Raw genomic sequence first — 22,993 nt, 5'->3', positions numbered from 1 at the left:
GTCTCGAACCTGGGTCTTCTGCATTCCAGTCTGACACTCTATCCACTGCGCCACCACCTGGTCAGGCTATTTGTTGATTTTAAGAGCAAGAGAGGGAGGGAGGGAGGGCGAGATAGAGAGAGAGTGTGTGAGAGAGAGAGAGAGACACACACACACACACACACACATCTATTCCTATATTTGCCCTGACCAGGGATCGAACCGGCAACCTCTGCGCTTCAGGACAATGCTCTAACCAACCCAGCTATCTGCCAGGGCAGATGAAAAATTCTTATTCAAGTTTTGGAAAGCATGGTATTTTTGAGAGCTCCAAAACTGGCTCACAGGGCAAAGGCACTCAACACAAACCTACTGGCATCCTTCCCTCTCCCAACGCCCAGCCCGCCTTACTCCGGACCCTAACAAAGAACGCGCTCTGGTAGGCCGCGCGCGGGTCTGGCCATACCCCGCCCCTCACCTGCGCACATGCGCAGGTTGAACCGTACGGCGCCCGGTGGCCAAGGCGCGAGTGACGTAGAACTGCACGCTGGTGCGGAGTGACGGAAGCGCGTGCGCTCGGTGGTTCAGCGGGGGAGATGGCGGCAGCTCCTTTAGAGGAGAGGGGTTGATAGGGGCGGAGGGAGGAGACCGACGGGAGAGACACATCTAACAGTGGACGCGAACACTCGGCTCGCCGTTGGAGCTGTGTTCTGCGCCGTAAGGTGAGTGCGGCAGCGGCGCAGGATGGCCCGCCTGCAGCGGGCGGGCACTTTCCGCCATTTTCACGCTGTGCCGTTGCGTGCTTTGAAGGCCTGGAGGGGCGCTGGGGAACAGGTTGGGGAGCAGGGACATCGACGTCCGCGGGGGGGACTGTTCTCGGGGCATGTCGGAGCCTCAAGAAAAGTTGCTGGAGGCTTGGGGTAGGCCAGGGCGGGCAGGCGTGGGGGGTCAAGCCCCTGAGTGTGGACCGGCGGGGGCAGGATGGAGGGGGCTGAGTAGTCCGCGGTGAGACGCGAAGTTTGGAGGATCTCTGCGTGTGAAGCTGAGATTTGGGGCGGGAGTGCGCGGGGCGGGCTGGGCCAAGCCGAGCCGAGAGTGCGCGGCGTGTGGCTCTGCAAGATTGGTTTATGGGGCCGCGGGGAGTTGATGCGAAACCTGGGAGGCCGCGGAAGCTTCTCCCTGGTATGTTCCTGGCGTGTGGACTGTATTTGGCTGGAGGAGATACACAGACTGCCGGGCATCACCCTGCCTTGTGCTCTGGGTTCATTCCTGTGCTGCTCGCCATATAGGTGCTCCCTGCAAGCCCCAGCAGTAACTCCATCCACAGCTCCGACCTCAGGTTGCTTCTGGCACCTAGATAGCTAGGCTCTTGGAACGCACTCCAAAAAAAAGACGAGAAAGGAAAAAAAGAAGTAAAGAAAGAAAAAAAGAAAACTTGATACTTGGTTGTAACCCTTGTGGTTAGTGACTCATCCGGAAAAAAAGAGGAGGCAGATCGTTAGGCGAATTCCGCAATTGGATCTGTTTAAATCAAATGAGAAAAGTACAGATTACTTGTAGAAAACCTGTTAAGAATGTTTTGAAGTAGTTTGTGCAGAGAAAACATTAACTGTTACGAAACTTTGGAAGATATTAGAGTCCTGCGTTACAAGGAATACCCCCGGGAGCGCTGAGTTTACTTTTTTTTTTTTTAATTTTTATTTATTCATTTTAGAGAAGAGAGAGAGAGAGAGAGAAAGAGAAAGAAAAGGGGGGAGGAGCAGGAAGCATCAACTCCCACATGTGCCCTGACCGGGCAGGCCCAGGGTTTCAAACCGGCAACCTCAGCATTCCAGGTCGACGCTTTATCCACTGCGCCACCACAGGTCAGGCCGCTGAGTTGACTTTTAAGTACACTAGTGCACGCTGTATTTTTTGCCTAACTTGCAGCGGGAAACCTATTTAATTCAAACAACTTTTAGTTGAAAGGTAACATGTTAACTGTTCCTCTGGTAGCATCCCCCCATCTTAATTGCACTGAGCACCTGTCTTTTATTGCCACACTCTCACTTTTTATTGGTCTCCTTGCCTAAAAAAGGTAAAAAATTATGGGTTTGAGGTTGCGCTGAGTTTGAAGTTCTGTATTAAGCCTATTTTCTTGAAAAAATTTATCTTTCCGTACTCGGGGAAGGCTTTTGATAGATAGCTGTCTTACATCACAATGCTTTAGGAAATCCTGTTTATGAAGTTGTTGGTGAAAAATATCAAAAGGACAGATTTTGCCATCCCAGTTTTGTCCTAAGGCTTTGATTACACCTTTAATAACCACTTCAGGTGTTTTTTTTTTTGTTTTTGTTTTTGTATTTTTCTGAAGCTGGAAACGGGGAGAGAGAGTCAGACAGACTCCCGCATGCTCCCGACCGGGATCCACCCGGCACGCCCACCAGGGGCGATGCTCTGCCCACCAGGGGGCGATGCTCTGCCCCACCAGAGTCACTCTAGCGCCTGGGGCAGAGGCCAAGGAGCCATCCCCAGCGCCCGGGCCATCTTTGCTCCAATGGAGCCTTGGCTGCTGGAGGGGAAGAGAGAGACAGAGAGGAAGGGGGGGGGGTGGAGAAGCAAATGGGCGCTTCTCCTATATACCCTGGCCAGGAATAGAACCCGGGTCCCCCGCACGCCAGGCCGACGCTCTACCGCTGAGCCAACCGGCCAGGGCCACCACTTCAGCTATTTTTTTGAACTCTCTTTGCTAAGTATTAAGTTTATATACTTTTTTTCTCTCACTATTTTGGGAAAACAATCTGATACTGCTGATGTTTGAACTTTCCTATTTCAGAATAAGAAAATAAGGTTACAGTAAAGGTTTATAACTATAATAGTACATTGACAAAGATGTTAGTCAAAGTTATGTACTTACGAAGGTATTTATAATTCTTTTGAGGTTGCTTAGCAAAAATTAAGATTTTAACCAATGATTTTAGATAAAGTAGTATTAATTGGAGCCTGCAGATTAGAAATCATTATCACTGTATTTAATTAAATGTCCGAAACTTACCAGTTATTAAGCATCCAGGTTTGTTGTTTAAGATTCCAAATTGTTCTAGTTTTTCAGACATTCCAGGATTTTATTTATTTATTTTTAACAGAGAGAGAGAGAGAGAGAGATAGAGAGATGGATAGATAGGGACAGACTGACAGGAACGGAGAGAGATGAGAAGCATCAATCATCAGTTTTTCCTTGCGACACCTTAGTTGTTCATTGATTGCTTTCTCATGTGCCTTGGCTGTGGGGCTACAGCAGACCAAGTACCCCTTGCTCTAGTCAGCGACCTTGGGTCCAAGCTGGTGAGCTTTGCTCAAACCAGATGAGCCCGCACTCAAGCTGGTGACTTTGAGGTCTCCAACTTGGGTCCTCCACATCCCAGTTTGACGCTCTATCCCAGGGGTCGGGAACCTTTTTGGCTGAGAGAGCCATGAACGCCACATATTTTAAAATGTAATTCCGTGAGAGCCATACAACCACCCGTGTAAGTTACTCATTATCCAATTAAAAATTTGGTGTTGTCCCGGTGGACAGCTGTGATTGGCTCCAGCTACCCACAACCATGAACATGAGTGGTAGGAAATGAACGGATTGTAATACATGAGAATGTTTTATATTTTTAACATTATTATTATTTTTATTAAAGACTTGTCTGCGAGCCAGATGCAGCCATCAAAAGAGCCACAGGTTCCCGACCCCTGCTCTATCCACTGTGCCACCGCCTGGTCAGGCCAGGATTTTACTTCTGTGGAAACTTTTGCTTTGAGATAGATGTTCATTTTTATCTATTTATTTTTTGCATAAGTGAAAGAATCACTATTGCTGTAATGTGTTGTATGACAAGTCAACTGACCATAGTTGACATACTTAAAAGTATTTTGTCTTTTGTCTTTGGCAAAGAGATAGGTTCAAAATTTTGCTAGTTGAATGCACTTTCTCTTTGGTAACATTTCTCTCCTCACTGGAAAGAATATACACTAGTCCTAGACATAGAAGCTTTTAAGTGTATTGGAAAATCTTATTCATACTACTCTCATCTTTCTGGCCCTTGAACATTCTAGTATTTTCTGGTAGAGTGAATAACTTCATAATGTTTGTATTATACCTTATATTCATAGTTTTGAGTGCTTATAAATTCCCAGAGCTAGGTAGTATTGGAAAGGTCATGGGTTTCAGCAGCAGAGAGACCTAGTGTTGAATGTCAGGCTCACCACTAACTAGCTTTTTTATGCTGGGTTAGTTAATTAAACATCTGACTTTAATTTCCTCTTATATAAAAATGTTAGTTATAATGTTTGTCTAAAAAGTGGAAGAAGATGTTTAATGTATAGTAAACATTCAATATTCTGATATTTCTCTTGTGATTTGAATTTAATTTGTGGTGTCATTTTCAGTTTTTTTAAAAATATTTTTTATTTTTATTCATTTATTTATTTATTTTAAGTGAGAGGAGGGGAGATAGACTCCCACATGCGCCGGGACAGGAATCTACCAGACAACACCTGTCTGGTGTCCCATGCTTGAATCACCCCGAGCTATTTTTAGCTCCTGAGTCTGACCTTGGACCAGCCAAGCCATCCTCAGCGCCTTGGTCCCATGCTTGAACCAATCGAGCCACTGTCTGTGGGAGGGGGAGAGAGATAGATGGTTTCTTTTTTTTTTTTTTTAATTCATTTTTAGAGAGGAGAGAGAGAGGGAGAGAGACAGGGGGGAGGAGCTGGAAGCATCAACTCCCATATGTGCCTTGACCAGGCAAGCCCAGGGTTTCGAACCGGCGACCTCAGCATTTCCAGGTCGACACTTTATCCACTGCGCCACCACAGGTCAGGCCAATGGTTTCTTTTTTTATGTGCCCTGACCAGAGATGGAAACTGGGACTTCCATATGCCAGGCTTATGCTCTATCCACTGAGCCACTCGCCAGGGGGACCATTTTCAGTTTAAGACTTCTTGAATTTTAGAGAGAAAAAAGAGAAAGGGGAGTTGTGAAGGTGTGTGAAGTATCTATCTATAAGTGCGTCTTGCCTGTGTTTAGACTGGGCAAGCTTTGGGTTTTGAACCAGCAGCCTCAGCATTCCGGGTTGACACCTTATGCCCTGTGCCACCAAAGGTCAGGCTCCATGTACACTATTAAATAATTTTTTATTGGCCCTGGTCAGTGCTATAGCTCAGTGCTAGAGCATCAACCCAGCATGTGGATGGCTGGGTTTGATTTCCAGTCAGGGCACACAGGAGAATCATCCATCTGCTTCTCTACCCCTCCCCCTCTCGCTTCTCTCTCTCTCTCTCTCTCTCTCTCTCTCTCACCCCCCCCCCCCCCCACCTGCAGCCATGGCTAAATTGTAGCGGGTTGGACCGGGGCACTGAGGATGGCTCTACGTCAGGTACTAAGAAGAATTGGTTGCCAAGCAATGGAGTAGGGGCTTCAGATGGGCAAAGCATTGCCCCCTAAGTGGGTTTTCCCGGTGGATCTCTGTCTGGGTGTGTGCAGGAGTCTGTCTCCACCTCCCCTCCTATCACTGAATAAAAATTATAATAATTTTTTATTTTTCAGTTACAGATGATGAATATTATATTACTTGCAAGTGTACAACCCATTGATGAGACATGAATGTAACTTATGAAGTGATAACCCTGATAAATCTAGTACCCATCTGACACCATACTTAGTTATAACAATATTATTAACTTTTTCTATGCTGTACTTTGTCCGCATCACTATTCCATTACTACCAATTTATACTTAATCCCATCACCTTTTCCACCCATACCCCCCAGTCCCTATCTCATCTGGCAACCATCATAATGTTCTCTGTACCTGTGAGTCTGTTTCTGGACTGCTTGTTTATGTATTAAGTGCGAGGTGTAGAGACAGAGAGGCAAGACTCTTGCATGCGCCCCAGCCAGGATCCACCTGGCAAGCTCCCTATGGGCCGTGCTCCGCTCATCTGAGGCTGCTGCTCTGTTGCTTGGCAACTGAGCTATTTTAAGCTCCTGAGGCAAGGCCATGGAACCATTCTCAGCCCAGGGCCAACCGGGGCCAACTTGCTGGAACCAATTGAGCCATGGCTGCAGGACAGAAAGAGAGTGAGAGAAAAGGAGGAGGGCGGAGAAGCAGATGGTCCCTTCTCCTGTGTGTTCTGATGGGGAATCGAACTCAGGACATACACACACTTGGTAGTTGTTGGCTCAGGCCTCCACTCTACCACTGAGCCAACCAGACAGTGAGGGCTGTTTATTTATTTATTTATTTTTTTACAGAGGCAGAGATAGACAGGGACAGACAGGAACGGAGAGAGATGAGAAGCATCAATCATTAGTTTCTCGTTGTGCGTTGTGACTTCTTAATTGTTCATTGATTGCTTTCTCATATGTGCCTTAACCAGGGGGCTACAGCAGAGCAAGTGACCCCTTGCTCAAGCCAGCAACCTTGGGCTCAAGCTGTTGAGCCTTGGTCAAACCAGATGATCCCATGCTCCAGCTCGCGACCTTGGGTTTCGACCCTGAGCCCTCTGTGTTCCAGTCTGCTGCTCTATCCACTGTGCCACTGCCTGGTCAGGGCAAACAAGTTTTTTTAAATTTTTTTTTTTCCCAATTGAGAGGAGGGGAGATAGACTCCTGCATGTACCCCGACTGAGATCCACCCTGCAACCCTGTTGGGGCCGATACTTTGCGCACCTGGGGCCATGCTCACAACTGGGCTATTTTTAGTGCCTGAGGCAGAGGCTTGAAGGAGCCATCCTTAGCTACCTGGGTTAATGCACTTATGGAGGGCAAGAGAGGTGTGAGGGAGACGGGGGTGGGGGGGTGAAGCAGATGGTTGCTTCTCCTGTGTGCCCTGACTGGGAATCAAACCCGGACATCCACATGCCGGGCTGATGTTCTACCACTGATCATACTGGCCAGGGCTCAAACAAGTTTTCTTTTTATTATTTATTTATTTAGTAAAAGAGAAACAGAGAAAGACGAACAGGAAGGGAGGGATGAGAAGCATTAACTCACAGTTGTGGCATTTCAGTTGTTCATTGATTGCTTTCTCCTATGTGCCTTGATCGGCGGTGGGAGGGCTCCAGCCAAGCCTGTGACCCCTTGCTCAAACCAGCAACCTTGGACTTCAAGCCAGTGACCATGGGGTCATGTCTATGATCCTGTGCTCAAGCCAGTGACCTCCAGGCTTTGAACCTGGGTCCTCAATGTCCCAGGTCAACATTCGATTCACTGTGCCACCGCCTGGTCAGGCCAAAATTTCAATTTCCTGATCTCTTCCTTCTGGTAGCCCCGTGATGAGAATGTTGTCCACAGGTTCCTTAAACTTTTTTTTTTTTTTTGTGCTGCTTTGATTGTTTTCTGTTTCCTTATCTTCCAAACCACTGATTTCAATCATATGTTCATCTGTTGATTTTCTATAACGTAGTCTTCATTTTAATTATGTATTTTTTTTTTACTGGTTCCTTTTTATGGTTTCTGTTTTTTTTGTGTCTTGTCTTTGTTGAAGTTCTCATTGAGATCATTGAGCATCCTTATAACCAGTGTTTTTTTTCTTTTCTTTTTTTTTTTTTTTTACAGAGACACAGAGTCAGAGAGAGGGATAGACAGGGACAGGCAGGCAGGAACAGAGAGATGAGAAGCATCAATCATTAGTTTTTCCTTGTGCGTTAGGACACCTTAGTTGTTCATTGATTGCTTTCTCATATGTGTCTTGACCGCGGGCTTTCAGCAGACTGAGAAACCTCTTGCTTGAGCCAGCGACCTTGGGTCCAAGCTGGTGAACTTTTGCTCAAACCAGATGAGCCTGTGCTGAAGCTGGCGACCTCAGGGTCTCGACTCTGGGTCCTTCTGCATCCCAGTCCGACACTCTATCCATTGTGCCACTGCCTGGTCAGGCATAACCAGTGTTTTGAACTCTGCATCTGGTAGATTGCTTGTCTCCATTTTGTTTGCTGTTTTTCCCCCTTGAGTTATGTTAGGTTATTTCATTTAGGACTTGTTTTTTGTCGCTTAATTTTCACTGTCTTCCTGTGTTTGTTCCTCTGTATTATGTAGAGCTGCTACATCTCCTGGTTTTGGTAGTGGGGTCTTATGAAGGTGTCCTGTAGGGCCCAGTGGTGCAGCAGCCTCCCCAGTCACCTGAGCTGGAGGCTCCAGGTGCACCACCTCCTAGTGGGCTGTGCACCCTAGTTGAGCCTTGGACGCTGTTGTCAAATTAGTGAGAGGGATTTACCCTCAGGCTAATTGTGAGATCTGGCTGTTACCACAGTGGCTGAGCTGCTGTGCAGGGGCTGACCCTGCAGAGCAGGACTTGCTTTAGTAGAGCTTTGGTTTCCAATGGGTCTGAGCCTTAAGTGTGTCTCTGGTGGAGGTGTTTGGGTGGTTCTCTGGCATGGTCTGAAACTGGCCATCAGGTGCATTGGCTCTGGGCCTCATGGGAGGTGCAGGCCAAGATGAGCTGCCACCTATCTCCTGTCTGGGGTCACCCAGCATGAGCTACAAAGCAATGTGCAGATGGTTGCTATTTGTGTTGGGCTTGGAGGTGCCTCAGTGAGACCAAGCTTTGGACCAAGATCAGCTACCACTCATGACTGGCCTAGCACTACTTAGCAAGAGGCATGGGACACAGCAAGATGGTGTTTGTTTGGGGGATTGTGAACGTTTGGGAAATTTTAGGAAAGCCAAAAGCATTAACCATGACAAGTGATTTGTATGGAAAAACCACTGAAATGGCTAGTATTGGCCTCCAAATTGGGTGGGGCAGTTTCAGGGACTCATCAAGGCAGGGCAAACAGTGTTAGTCAGGTTCATGGAGACTCAGATATGGTGTCTGCCTGCAGGCTCTGTGGCGGGAGAGCTTAGAAAAGGAACAGTTTTCTCTGCCAGCACTTCTGTTTGGCAGAAAGCTGGCCCTTCAGTCCTAGTTGGAAGCCAGACAAAACAGTTCCTCCTGTATGTCCCCAGGGCCTTTCAAGCTGCTGTCCCAGTACTTGTGCTCAGAGCCAGTAAGTCCAAGTAAGTTTGTGCACTGGCCCCTTAAGAGAAATGCCTGAGACTCCAGCAGCTTCTGCCTCACTCAGCCATAATCCTTGTTGGTTTCCACAGCTAGAAGTTATGGGAACTTCTCTTCCTGGCACAGGAACCCTGGGCTGGAGGCTTTGTTATAGGGCTGGGACTCCTTGCTCCTCAGGAGAGACCTCAGCAGCTGAGCTATCCCTCCCAATTTTTAATTAATCACAAGAGGAAATGGGGCTGCCCATTCTGTGTCTCCACACCTCCTGTCATTCTCCACAAGGCTGCTTTGTATCTTAAGTGATAGGACTTCTCTTCAGCTAGATTTCAGATGTTTCTCAGTGATGGTTTTTCTGCAGTTTAGTTGTAATTTTTATGTGGTCATCAGAGAATGTGAGTACTTTTTACCTATCCGCCATCCTGACTGGAAGCGCTCTTTCTTCCTTTTTTTTTTTTGGAGAGATGAAGAGATAGATGGGAAGCATCAACTCATAGTTGTGGCACTTTAGTTCGTTGATTGCTTCTCATATGTGCCTCGATTGGGGGAGGCTGCAGCTGAACCAGTGACCTATTGTTCAAGCCAGCGACCTTAGGCTTCAAGCCGGTGACCCTGTGCTTAAACTGGTGAACCTTCACTCAGAGCTGTAACCTCAGGGTTCCAAAACTGGGATTTTTTTTTTAATGTGACTACTAGAAAGTTTTAAATTACAAATGTAACTCATATTTCTTTTAACAGCCATGTTCTAGAACATGTATCTTTAGTAACTGTGCACTTATTTATTTATTTTATTTATTTATTTTTTTTTACAGAGACAGAGAGAGTCAGAGAGAGGGAAAGATAGGGACAGACAGACAGGAACGGAGAGAGATGAGAAGCATCAATCATCAGTTTTTCGTTGCAACACCTTAGTTGTTCATTGGTTGCTTTCTCATATGTGCCTTGACCACGGGCCTTCAGCAGACTGAGTAACCCCTTGCTGGAGCCAGCAACCTTGGGTCCAAGCTGGTGAGCTTTTGCTCAAACCAGATGAGCCTGCACTCAAGCTGGCAACCTCGGGGTCTCGAACCTGGGTCTTTCCGCATCCCAGGTCGAAGCTCTATCCACTGCACCACTACTAGTCAGGCTCGGCTCATTTTTTTAACCTGGTTTAATGACTAAACTGAAGATAAAACAATTTAGTGAAATTCACAAAAACAATTATTTCCTATAGAGACAATCCTAAAGAGATGGTACTGAATATTTCAGATTGTCAATAAAGATGAAATGACAAGTTTAACACTTTGAGTACCTCTTGATTTTATAGTTCTCAATTTCTAGTTCTTTACCCACATTGGCGTAACTGGTTCCTAGTATATGGAATTGATGGTGTCTTTACTTGTCCTATGAGATTTACTGTCTTAGTTTGGCATTTCCCTCCAAAGAAGTTAATTAAGATTTCAAAAATTGCCTGACCAGGTGGTGGCGCAGTGGATAGAGCGTCCTACTGGGATGTGGAAGGACCTAGGTTCGAGACCCGGAGCTCACCAGCTTGAGCGCAAGCTCATCTGGCTTGAGCAAAAAGCTCACCAGCTTGGACCCAAGGTCGCTGGCTCGAGCAAGGGGTTACTCAGTCTGCTGAAGGCCTGCGTCAAGGCACATATGAGAAAGCAATCAATGAACAACTAAGGGTCGCAACGAAAAACTGATGATTGATGTTTCTCATCTGTCTTCGTTCTTGTCTGTCTGTCCCTATCCATCCCTCTCTCTGACTCTCTCTCTGTCCCTGTAATAAAAAAAAAATTCAAAAATATGGTATACCTCGTTTTATTTGTGCTTTCTTTTATTGTTCTGCACAGATGGTTTTTTTTGTTTGTTTGTTTTTTGGTGAGAGGGACAGATAGGGACAGAGAGACAAGAAGGGAGATGAGAAGCATCAATTTTTTGTTGCTGCACCTTAGTTGTTCATTGATTGCTGTCTCATATGTGCCTTCATGGGGGGAGGTAGAGCTATAGCAGAGCAAGTGACCTCTTGCACAAGCCAGCGAACTTGGGCTTCATGTCTTTGATCCCATGCTCAAGCCAGATGAACCCGCGCTCAAGCTGTTGACCTCAGCGTTTCGAATCTCTATCCACTGTGCCACTGCCTGGTCAGGCACAGATGATGTGTTTTTTACAACCTGAAGGCAAGACCCTCCACCAGCAAAATTTACCACTTGTTTTATTGTGAGACTCTATCACAGTGGTCTAGAACCGAATCAGTAATGTCTTCAGTTTGCCGGTACAGTGGTTATTGAGGATACAATAAAAAGAGTTAATGGACATTTAAAAATGAAGTTAATGCCTGGCCTGTGGTGGCACAGTGGATAATCCATTGTCCTGGAATGCTGAGGTCACCAGTTCGAAACCCATAGCTTGCCCTGCCAAGGCACATACAGCAAACAACAAGCAAGCAATGAACAACTAAACTGAAGCAACTATGAGTTGATACTTCTCATTACCCACCCCTCCTCTCTCTGTAAAATCAATAAATAAAATCTTTATAAACATAAAAGTGAAGTTAAAAAAATTTCACCAATGTAAGAACATCCTCCATTATTACTATTATTATTATTATTATTATTATTATTTTAGAGAGAGACAGGCAGACAGGAAGGGGGATAGATGAGAAGCATCAACTCATAGTTGCGTCAGTTTAGTTGTTCATTGATTGCTTATCATAATGTCCCTTGACTGGGGTGCTCCAGCTGAGCCAGTGACTCCTTGGTCAAGCCTGTAACCTTGGGCCCAAGTCAGCAATTGTGGGATCATGTCTGTGAGCTAGTGATACTGTGTGTAAGCTGGATGAGCTCATGCTCAAGCTGGCGACCTTGGGGTTTCGAACCTGGGTCCTTAGTGTCCCAGGTCAGTGCTCTATCCTGTGCCACCACTTGGTCAGGCCTTCATTATATTGTTTCTTTTTGTTTGTTTGGTTTTTGTTGTTTTGTTTTAGAGACAGAGAGTCAGAGAGAGGGACAGACAGACAGACAGGAACGGAAAGAGATGAGAAGCATCAATCATCAGTTTTTCATTACGACACCTTAGCTGCTCATTGATTGCTTTCCTATGTATGTGCCCTGACCGTGGGGCTACAGCAGACCGAATAACCCCCTGCTCAATCCAGTGACCCTGGGTCCAAGCTGGTGAGCTTTGCTCAAACCAGATGAGCCCGCACTCACGCTGGCGACTTTGGGGTCTCGAATTTGGGTCCTCCGCATCCCAGTCTAACGCTCCATGCACTGCGCCACCTCCTGGTTAGGCCTCCATTATATTGTTTTAAAAAGATTTTATTTATTGATTTTAGAGAGCAGGATAGAGAAGGAGCGAGATTGTACTTGCTTCACTTTAGTTATTCATTGATTGCTTCTTGTATGTGCCCTGATGGGGCAAACCTTGGGTTTTGAACTAACGATCTCAGCGTTCCAGGTCAGCACTTAATCCATTGTGCCAACACAGGTCAGGCTGTCCTCCATTATTTTTTTGATGTGAACCTCTTCCCCTTTATAAAATTAAGATTCACTACAGTTATATAAAATTGCTTTTGTTAGAACCAGAATTAAAGCTTACAGATTTCTAACCACAAAGTCAAACTCATATTGATCAAGCCAGTGACCTTGGGTTCAAGCCGGCGACGACCATAAATAGGTCATGTCTATGATTCTGTGCTCAAGCCAGTGATTCTGTATTCAAACTGGTGAGCCCATGCTTAAGCCAGTGACTTTGGGGTTTCGAACCTGGGACCTCAGTGTCCCTGGTCAATGCTCTACCCACTGTGCTACTGCTTGGTTAGACTAAAATTCAAATTTTATAATTATATTTTTGGGATGATTAATTCATCTGCCTGTAACAGTGCTTTTTATCTTTTTTTGGGCCCTGTGGTAATGTGGTGAAAGTCTACGTCCCTACTTTCTTCCTAGAAAAAATGTTAATGTCCATACCAGAATTCTACATGCAAGGTGAGGGATGCCATTGAATTCATTTTACCTATTTACTGTATTTCTCCATGTATAAGATGCATCCCTTTCTGAAAAATTTGAGGTCTGGGTGCATCTTATATAGTGGTTGTAGTTTTTTTTACTTGGATTTCCTGCTTTTTTGCGCTGATGAGCTATGTGAATTTTATGATGAATAAAACTTGAGTTCAATAACTTAAAAAAATTTTTTTTTTATTATTTATCTTTTTTTTTTTACAGAGTCAGAAGGATAGACAGGGACAGACAGACAGGAATGGAGAGATGAGAAGCATCAATCATTAGTTTTTTGTTGCGTGTTGCGACACCTTAGTTGTTCATTGATTGCTTTCTCATATGTGCCTTGACCGTGGGGCTACAGCAGACCGAGTAACCCCTTGCTTGAGCCAGCGACCTTGGGTCCAAGCTGGTGAACTTTTGCTCAAACCAGATGAGCCCTCGCTCAAGTTGGCGACCTCGGGGTCTTGAACCTGGGTCTTCTGCATCCCAGTCCGACGCTTTATCCACTGCGCCACCGCCTGGTCAGGCGAGTTCAATAACTTTATGTAATACGGCCTGACCAGGCAGTGGCTCAGTGATAGAGTGTTGGACTGGTACACCGAGGACCCAGGTTTGAAACCCTGTGGTCACCAGCTGAAGCGCAGGTTCATCTGGTTTGAGCAAGGCTTACCAGCTTGAGCCCAAGGTCACTGGCTTGAGCAAGGGGTTGCTCGGTCTGCTGTAGCCCCTAAATCAGGGCACATATGAGAAAGCAATCAATAAACAACTAAAGTGCCGCAATGAAGAATTGATGCTTCTCATCTCTCTCCCTTCCTGTCTGTCCTTATCTGCTCCTCTCTCTGACTCTCTCTCTGTCAAATAAAAAAATAATAATAACTTTATGTAATACTTTTTATTTTTCAAATTTTGGGCCCCAAATTAAGGTGCATCTTATACATGGGAGCATTTTATACTTGGGGAAATATGGTATGTTTCTGTAGACCTCAGTTAAGGCTTCTTGCTGAACTTGGTAGATTTAAACTCTTTTGCCTGTCTAGGTTGTCATGATAGAAATATAGAACCCAGTTTTAACATATCTTAGGTTTGCACTTTCTTCCACTGCTGTTCCCTCTTCACCCTACCGTGTCTATGAACCATGTTTTTGTGTGTGTGACAGAGAGAGGGAGACAGAGAGGAACAGACAGAAAGGGAGAGAGATGAGAAGCATCCATTCTTTGTTGCGGCACCTTAGTTGTTCATTGATCGCTTTCTCATATGTGGCTTGACTGGGGGGGCTACAGCAGAACAAGTGACCCCTGGCTCAAGCGACCTTTGGGCTTAAGCCAGCAACCATGGGGCCATGTATATGATCCTGTGCTCAAGCTGGTGATTGGGCTAGAGCTGATGACCTTGCCCTCGAGCTGGTGAACCTGTGCTCAAGCCGGGGACCTCCAGGTTTTGAACCTGGGTCCTCTGTGTCCCTGTCTCATGCTTTATTCACTGCGTCACCGCTAGGTCAGACTGTTTATGAACCATTTTTAAAAACTCAGGTACACCTAAAACTAATACAAGGTTGTGTGTCAGTTATGACTGAATTAAAACTAAAAGCAAACTATTTTTTTCTATTTGCTGTTTTCTTTGCCTGCGATAGCTCTTTTTCACTTCTCTACCTGGTGTTCTCATTCTTTCATCATTTCATTAGTTCATGAGAAACTTTTCTGTTCTGCATCTGTGCTACCCCACTCATGACTTCTTGTTTCTTCCTGTGGCATTCATTCTAATATTTTAAAAAGAACCTTTCATTATGTATTTATTAAGAGCACTCAATCAAAAAAATATATTTTTAAGTAATATCAATGTTTCCCTTTTTTTTTTCATTTTGTGAGAAGAGGGGAGGTGGAGAGAGACCCCCACATGTGCCCCGACTCGGATCCACCCAGCAAGCCCACAGGGTGTGATGACTCTGCCCATCTGGGGCCCTTGCTCCATTGCAACTGGAGCCATTTTTTAGCACCTGAGGTGGAGGTCATGGAGCCATCTTCAGTTCCCCAGGGCCAACTCTAATCAAGCCTTGGCTGCAGGAGGGGAGGAAAAGAGAGAGAGAGAGAATCGAGAGAAGGAGAGTTGGAGAAGCAGATTGGGCCCTTCTCCTGTGTGCCCTGATCAGGAATTAAACCTGGGACATCCACACACCAGGCCAATGCTGGTCTACATCCACACACTACCTAGCCAATTGGTCCGGGCTAATACCGTGGAACTTTGAGTTTAAATCGTTCTGTAACTGAGCTCTAAGTCAATCAACTTTTATATCAAACAAACTTCTCCCATTTAAAATAACTGAAATAGATTTAATCCATTCCGCCCTGTGAAACATCCCCAAACCATCCTAAATTATGAAAAAAGACATGTTTTTAATTAAGAAACACACATGTATACTTTACTAGTGCATAACAAAATATATGAAATAAAAGAAAAAATTTGTTATTTAGTACTGTATTCTTATTTGGAGACAGACGAGTGTGGCTAACGCAGGTAAATGGCACAGGAGGAGGGAGGGAGGAAGGGATGCAGGCACTGCAGACACGTAAAGTAAAACTGCACTTTCTTAACACTAAATGTAAACTAAAACTGCATTTTCTTTACTTTAAACAAAACAAAAACTTCACTTTCTTTACTTAAAATGAAACCACAAAAACTTAATTGTAAAAAAATGCACTTTCTTAACTTTAAACTTAACCTAAGCTTAACATTACGTATTTTTCATTTAATCATCACCTGTTTTTGCCTTTTTGGCTGCACTTTCACTTGCAGGACTTCTGAATAAAAATCTATCCAAAGAGATTTGCTTTGCCTCCCTTTTAAAATGTTACAGAAGTGTGACAAACAAGTGTCATTAAAAAGTGCTGAAGCAAGACCAGTTGTAATTTTTTCTGGGTGTTTCTTTTCAATGAAACTTGAAAGCTTCTCCCACATTGCACTTGTAGAAATCACTTCCTCGGACTCTACCTCCTCCTCACTACTAATCTCTTGCAGAAGCTCCGTATGTTGCATCATCTGTAGCTCCTTCAACTCCTCTGTGGAGAGTTCCTCATGTTCATCGATGAGCTCGTTTACATCACCCTCATCTACCTTCAGATCCATCGACTTTCCGAGGGACACAATCTCCTTCAACGCTTCTACCTCGGTCTCGGTCTCTGGTTTGAATCCTTTGAAGTCCCTGTCTGCAACATCAAGCTATAACTTTTTCCATGCTGAGTTTAAGGTTCTTCTTGTAACCTCTTGCCATGCCAAGTCAATAATGCGTAAACATACCACGATGTTGTAGTGATCTTTCCAAAACTCTCGCAGGGTTAGATTTGTATTATCAGTCACCTCAAAGCAGCGGCAGAACAAGTGCTTTGTGTAAAGCTTTTTAAAGTTGGAAATGACCCGTTGATCCTTAGGTTACAAGATAGAAGTCGTGTTGGGTGGGAGGTAGAGGACTTTCACGAATTTGAACTCATTGAGAATGTCATCTTCAAGACCAGGTGGGTGGGCTGGAGCATTATTAAGGATTAGTAATGCTTTCATCTGGAGTTTATTTTCTTGAAGATATTTCTTTACTGCAGGACCAAAGAGGAGATTTACCCATTCAATAAAAAACTGCCGCGTAACCCATGCCCTAGCATTGGCACGCCCATAACCTGCAGTTTTTCTTAAGAATCTTGTGAGTCTGAAAGGCTCGAGGATTTTCAGAATGATATATTAGCAGTGGCTTTACTTTACAGTCACCGCTAGCATTTGCACACAATGCAAGGGTCAGACGGTCCTCCATGGGTTTATAGCCTGGCAGCTTCTCTGCGGTAATTAAAGTCGTCTGGGGCAGTTTTTTCCAAAACCTGTTCTGTCACAGTTGAACACTTGTTGGGGGATGTAGCCTTCCTTTGTGATAAGTGCCGCAAAATGTGCGATGTACTCCTCAGCTGCCTTAATGTCAGCACTCACAGCTTTACCATGCCTCACCACCGAGTGGATGCCAGATCTCTGCTTGAAATTTTCAAACCAGCTGTGACTTGCCTTAAACGTATCTTCTGCTGCCTTTTTTTGAGGTTGATGGTTCTTTCTTTTTCAAGTCGCGGTAAATAATACATACCTTTTCGCATATTACAGTCTCCATCACTGTATCTCCTGCCAGCTCTTTCTCTTTCACCCACACCAGCAGAAGCTTTTCTATTTCTTCATGGATATTTGTCCTTAATTGGGACAGAATTGTAGTTCCTTTCGCTGGATTTGCGCTTTTGATGGCATCCTTTTGTTTAAGGATGTTACAGATTGTAGATGTATTGCGGTTGTACAACCTTGCCAGTTCAATCACTCATACACTACGACAACATTCTCTTCTTTTTCTCACCACTGTCCTTTACACTCACTTTTTTTGGCCCCATGACAGCACACAAAAAAAGTTAGTAAAAAATGCAAAAATGATGCAAGAACGAGTACAGCGCACGAGATTCGACTTGATTCTGCGGGTAACATGTGAGAAAGAACAAGATGCTGGTGTTATGCTGTGGATACTGGGCCCGTGTGGCAACATGCCAACTAGCGGAAGCTTCCTGAATCACGACTCGTATCTCGGAATTTCGCTCCGATCTCGAACAGAAATACGACCGAGTCGCACCTTGTATCTAAAAAAATTTGTATGTTGGTCGGCTCGTATCAGTGTTTTAATCAAGGATCTTCACATTTTTTTTTTATTTTTAAGATTTTATTTATTCATTTTAGAGAGAAGTGAGGGAGAAAAGGAAGGAGGGAACAGGAATCATCAACTCGCATTCGTGCCTTAACCAAGCAAGTCCAGGGTTTTGTGCTGGCAACATTAGCATTCTACGTCTATGCTTTATCCACTCTGCCACCACAGGTCAAGGCCATTCAGTCACATACTTACTGAGTGCTTGCTGGGTTTCAATTTTTTTTTCAATTCTGGTAAAATATGCTTAACATAAAATTTAGCATTTTAACCATTTTATTTTATTTTTTATTTTATTTATTTATTTATTTATTTTTTCTGAAGCTGGAAACGGGGAGAGACAGTCAGACAGAGTCCCGCATGCGCCCGACCGGGATCCACCTGGCACGCCCACCATGGGGCGAAGCTCTGCCCACCAGGGGGCGATTCTCTGCCCTTCCTGGGGCGTCGCTCTGTTGTGACCAGAGCCACTCTAGCACCTGGGGCAGAGGCCAAGGAGCCATCCCCAGCGCCCAGGCCATCTTTGCTCCAATGGAGCCTCGGCTGTGGGAGTGGAAGAGAGAGACAGAGAGGAAGGAGAGGGGGAGGGGTGGAGAAGCAGATGGGCGCTTCTCCTGTGTGCCCTGGCCAGGAATCGAACCCGGGACTTCCGCACGCCAGGCTGACGCTCTACCACTGAGCCAACCGGCCAGGGCCAACCATTTTATTTTTTTATTTTTATTTTTTTATTTATTTTTTTTTTTAGGAATCCCCAGTAAGCTTTATTAGTGGCAATGTACATCAGTTACAATCAAAAACCAAATTTAAACAAATCTACCTAACAAATAAATCCTCAACCATTATTAACTGCCTACAATATATTCGGTACACAGCTGTTTTAAAAAGTCAACAATATCAGTTCCCTTTGTAAATTAATTACCAAAAATATAACTGTTTTCAATTTCCGTAATACTTGAAAGTACAAATATAAATTAAATAAGGTTCAAAAGACCACATACAACAAAATAGTCTATTTAAAAAAAGCTAATTTTAAAAGAATTATTCACTTACTTTGTAGTATTTATGTTGTTATAGAAAATTATTTAAAACAGTACATGTTTTCTGCATCATACATAGAAGTTCACATCCAGACGTCTCTTCTATCAAATCCTTATTCTTTCTCCATTGTCAAAATCTTAATTTTCACTCCTGGCTAGATTTTTCTTCCTTGGCAATTCTTTTTGTTATCCCACTGAAATATTTCTCACGGAAAGAATTATGACCTTGGTATGGCAGAGACTGATCACTTAGCAGATGTGAATACTGGTCCCGGTTCTCAAACGTCTTCACCTTCTCCATGGTGATCAAACGCCTTGACGTGTGACTGGAAAGCTTCTGCTCACAGTTGCTAATGAGTTTCAGGCAAGGGTGCCAGGGGACCAGCTCTTCGGTGTACTCTGGGGTGTACACTGGTAACCAATAGACTAGTCTTCCACCTAATATGAGGGTCTCAGCTGCAAAGTTTAACAGATCCAAAAACATATCGCTCAGATGATAACTCAGGGAAACAGGAACATGGCTTTCTGGACATTTTTCTATCCCCTTTGGTATTTCCTTCTGTGAACCTGTTCTTCTTGTAGATTCTCTGATACCATATGGAGGATCAGTGATGATTGCATCAAAATGTGTGCCCTTTCTCCAGGCAGGTTTGGATGCGTCTGAAACCAGGACATCAAGGTAGTGCTTCTCCAAGCCATACTGGCGGAGATTGGCCCTGATGTTTTCATCTGGGCCTCTCCACTTCTGGTTCTTCCGACTAGCCTTTCCCAAGCAATGAAGTGTGTTGTAGTCTATGTCTGTCCCATACACATAAGCACCAAAGTGAGCAGATTCTACCAGAAGGCCTCCTGTTCCAACAAATGGATCAAAGACAATATCATTTTCTTTCACTTTTCCATGGTTGGCCATGATGAATGACAAACCAGCATCCATGCTTGTATTACCAATAAAGTGTCTCTTTTTGACACTGTATGACTCAATAAGCTCTCTTTGTCCATCCGCAATCCATCTACCAAAATAAATATTATGTGGATTCTCAGGAATGCAGTTTGGGTCCAAACCATAATCCTCCAAAAGAGAGAATACATGCTGTGGCTCCTTTAAATTTACTCTTCCTTCAAATGGCAGAAACTCAAGAGCATCTATTCGTTTGACTTTTTCTTCTTGTGTCAATGTTTTATTAAATGTGTGAATCTTTATTTTATATGTAGAATCTGAATGTAGAAATGGAACCATCTTCTCCACAGGGTAGTTTTTAAGAGAACTGTACAGCTCCTCTGGCGATTTTCCATGACCCCATAGTTCAAATATGGACCTTTCCATAAGTTTCTTGATTATTGGTAAACTGGCCTCCAAAAAGGGAAAGCAGAGACTTTATTTCCGGCAGGCGGAACTCCAGGTGTTCTTGCGCCATGAACAGCAGATATCTATTCAGAGAGCACGGCAGCGCCATTGCAGCCGCCACCCCAACCATTTTATTTTATTATTATTTTTTAACAGAGTCAGAGAGAGGGATAGAAAGGGACAGACAGACAGGAACGGAGAGAGATGAGAAGCATCAATCATCAGTTTTTCATGGTAACACCTTAGTTGTTTATTGATTGCTCTCCATATGTGCCTGTAACCCCTTGCTCAAGCCAGTGACCCTAGGTCCAAGCTGGTGAGCTTTTGCTCAAACCAGATGAGCCTGCGCTCAAGCCGGCGACCTCGGGGTCTCGAACCTGGGTCCTTCCGCATCCCAGTCTGACGCTCTATCTGCTGTGCCACCGTCTGGTCAGACAGCATTTTAACCATTTTAAGTGTAGATACTTCTGTGGGGTTAAGAATGTTCATATTGTTGTGTGACCATCACCACCGTCTATCTCCAGAATCTTTCAGCTTCCCCAATTGAAAATCTACTTATGGCCTTGGCCAGTTGGCTCAGTGGTAGAGTGTCGGCCTGCCGTGCGGAAGTCCCGGGTTCGATTCCCGGCCAGGGCACACAGGAGAAGCGCCCATCTGCTTCTCCACCCCTCCCCCTCTCCTTCCTCTCTGTCTCTCTCTTCCCTTCCCGCAGCCAAGGCTCCATTGGAGCAAAGATGGCCCGGGTGCTGGGGATGGCTCCTTGGCCTCTGCCCCAGGTGCTAGAGTGGCTCTGGTCGCAACAGAGCGATGCCCCAGAGGGGCAGAGCATTGCCCCCTGGTGGGCAGAGTGTCGCCCCCTGGTGGGCGTGCCGGGTGGATCCCTGTCGGGTGCATGCGGGAGTCTGTCTGACTGTCTCTTCCCGTTTCCAGCTTCAGAAAAAAAAAAAAAAAAAAAAGAAAATCTACTTAATCTACTTCTTAAACACTAACTGCCCATTCCTCTGTCCTCCAGCCCATGACAGCTACCATTTTGTTTTCTGTGTCCGCATATTTGACTATCCTAGAAACCTCACAGAATGGGAAATGTACTATATCTTTTTGTGGCTTAGCATAATGTCTTCAAAGCTTGCCATGTATCATGTATTAAAATTCCCTGCCTTTTTAAGGCTGAATAATATTGAATACATCATACTTTTCCTTTTCCATTCATCTGTTAATGGATATTTAGGCGTGGGTTTGCAAATATCTGTTTGTGTATCTGCTTTCAATTCTTTATGTATATAACCAAAATCCCATAACGTTTTTAAAAAAGTTTATTGATTTTAGATGGGGGGAGGGAGAGAGAGGTAAGAGAGAGAGATAGGGAAAGAAAGACAGGAAGCTGGAAGCATCAACTGGTAGTAGTTGCTTCCCACATGTGCATTGACCGTGTGAGCCCAGGGTTTCGAACTGGTGAACTCAGCATTCCTGGTCAACTCTTTATCCAGTGTGGCACCATAGATTAGACCAGTGGTCCCCAACCTTTTTTGGGCCACAGACTGGTTTAATGTCAGAAAATATTTTCATGGGCCAGCCTTTTGGGTCGGACGGATAAATGTATCACGTGACCGAGACAAGCGTCAAGAGTGAGTCATAGATGAATGTAACAGAGGGAATCTGGTCATTTAAAAAAAATAAAACATCGTTCAGACTTAAATATAAATAAAATGGAAATAATGTAAGTTAGTTATTCTTTCTCTGCAGATCAGTACCAAATGGCCTACGGACCGGTACCGGTCTGCGGCCCAGGGGGTGGGGACCACTGGGTTAGGCCATTTTGTACACAGTTTTATGGCCCTTTGCCCTTTTAAAATGTAAATATGTATGTCTAAAGATTTTAAGCTAGGCATATGGTGGGGAAACATAATATGCAAGTGAATCTTTTGGGGGTTTTTTTGTGACAGAGACGGGGACAGACCGACAGGAAGTTGATGAGAAGCACCAACTCTTTGTTGCTGCACCTTAATTGTTCATTGATTGCTTTCTCATATGTGCCTTGACCGGGGGTCTACAGCAGAGTGAGTGACCCCCTGATCAAGCCAGTGACCTCGGGCTCAATCCAGTGACCATGTGCTTCAAGCCAGTGATGTTTGGGCTGAAGCCATCAACCCCGCACTCAAGCTGGTGAGCCCACACTCAAGTCGGATCAGCCTGTGCCCAAGTTGGTGACCTCAGGGCCTCAAACTTGGATTTTCAACATACCAGTCTGACACCCTATCCACTGTTCCATCACTTGGTTAGGCGCAAGTGAATCAAGTAGAAAGCACCAGACCCAAATGGGTTCATTGGTGAATTCTACTGAACAAATCAGAAAAAATTATGCCTATTCCAGAAAATAGATGTAGAGGGGATACTTCCTAATTCATTCATTTTTAAAAAGATTTTATTTATTGATTTTACAAAGAGGTGTGGTTGGAGTAAGAAATATCAACTCATTGTTGCTTCACTTTAGTGGTTCATTGATTGATTGTCATATGTGCCTTGACTAAGCAAGACCAGGGTCTCGAACCGGTAACCTCATTATTCCAGGTTGATGCTTTATCCATAATGCCATCATAGATCAGGCCCTAATTCATTCTTGAGGCCAGTATTATTCTAATGCCAAAAGCAGACAAAGATAGGAGGAAACTATAGCTCAGTATCTCTGGAACATAAATTACAGAAATCTTCAACAAAATATACTATTAGCAAATCCAGTGCAGCAATGAATAAAAAGAATTAAATACATTATGACCAAGGGCAATGTATTTCAGGTATATGAGGCTGGTCAGCATTCAGTGAATTGATGTAACCTGTTAAAACAACAGGCTGAAACAGAAAAATCACGATTATACTAATGACTAAAGGAACATTTGACAGAATTCAATACTCATTTATGAT

At 44.4% G+C, this 22,993-nt stretch overlaps 1 protein-coding gene, 1 non-coding gene and 1 pseudogene across 9 annotated transcripts in view; 2 read left to right on the top strand and 1 right to left on the bottom strand.

Moving 5' to 3' along the window:
• The first annotated feature begins 544 nt into the window (after positions 1-544).
• The window catches only part of WDR33 (WD repeat domain 33), a 135,672-nt gene continuing 113,223 nt past the window's right edge, over positions 545-22,993 (top strand). For 7 of the 8 annotated variants that reach the window (XM_066345931.1, XM_066345933.1, XM_066345936.1 and 4 more), the window contains exon 1: positions 545-701. The gene's annotated coding sequence lies outside the window, so the exon portion shown is untranslated. Of the gene's footprint in view, positions 702-801; positions 900-22,993 lie in introns of those variants that run through there. The other variant, XM_066345932.1, reaches the window with a different exon arrangement.
• LOC136378354 (tRNA (guanine(10)-N2)-methyltransferase homolog pseudogene) lies at positions 18,448-20,183 on the bottom strand (annotated as a pseudogene).
• TRNAG-GCC (transfer RNA glycine (anticodon GCC)) lies at positions 20,635-20,710 on the top strand. The gene has a single exon. It is a non-coding gene; the product is annotated as a tRNA-Gly (tRNA).

The sequence above is a fragment of the Saccopteryx leptura genome, chromosome 7 (assembly GCF_036850995.1).
Source record: "Saccopteryx leptura isolate mSacLep1 chromosome 7, mSacLep1_pri_phased_curated, whole genome shotgun sequence".
Classification (NCBI taxonomy): Eukaryota; Metazoa; Chordata; class Mammalia; order Chiroptera; family Emballonuridae; genus Saccopteryx; species Saccopteryx leptura.
This window is presented reverse-complemented; position numbering and strand designations above follow the sequence as displayed.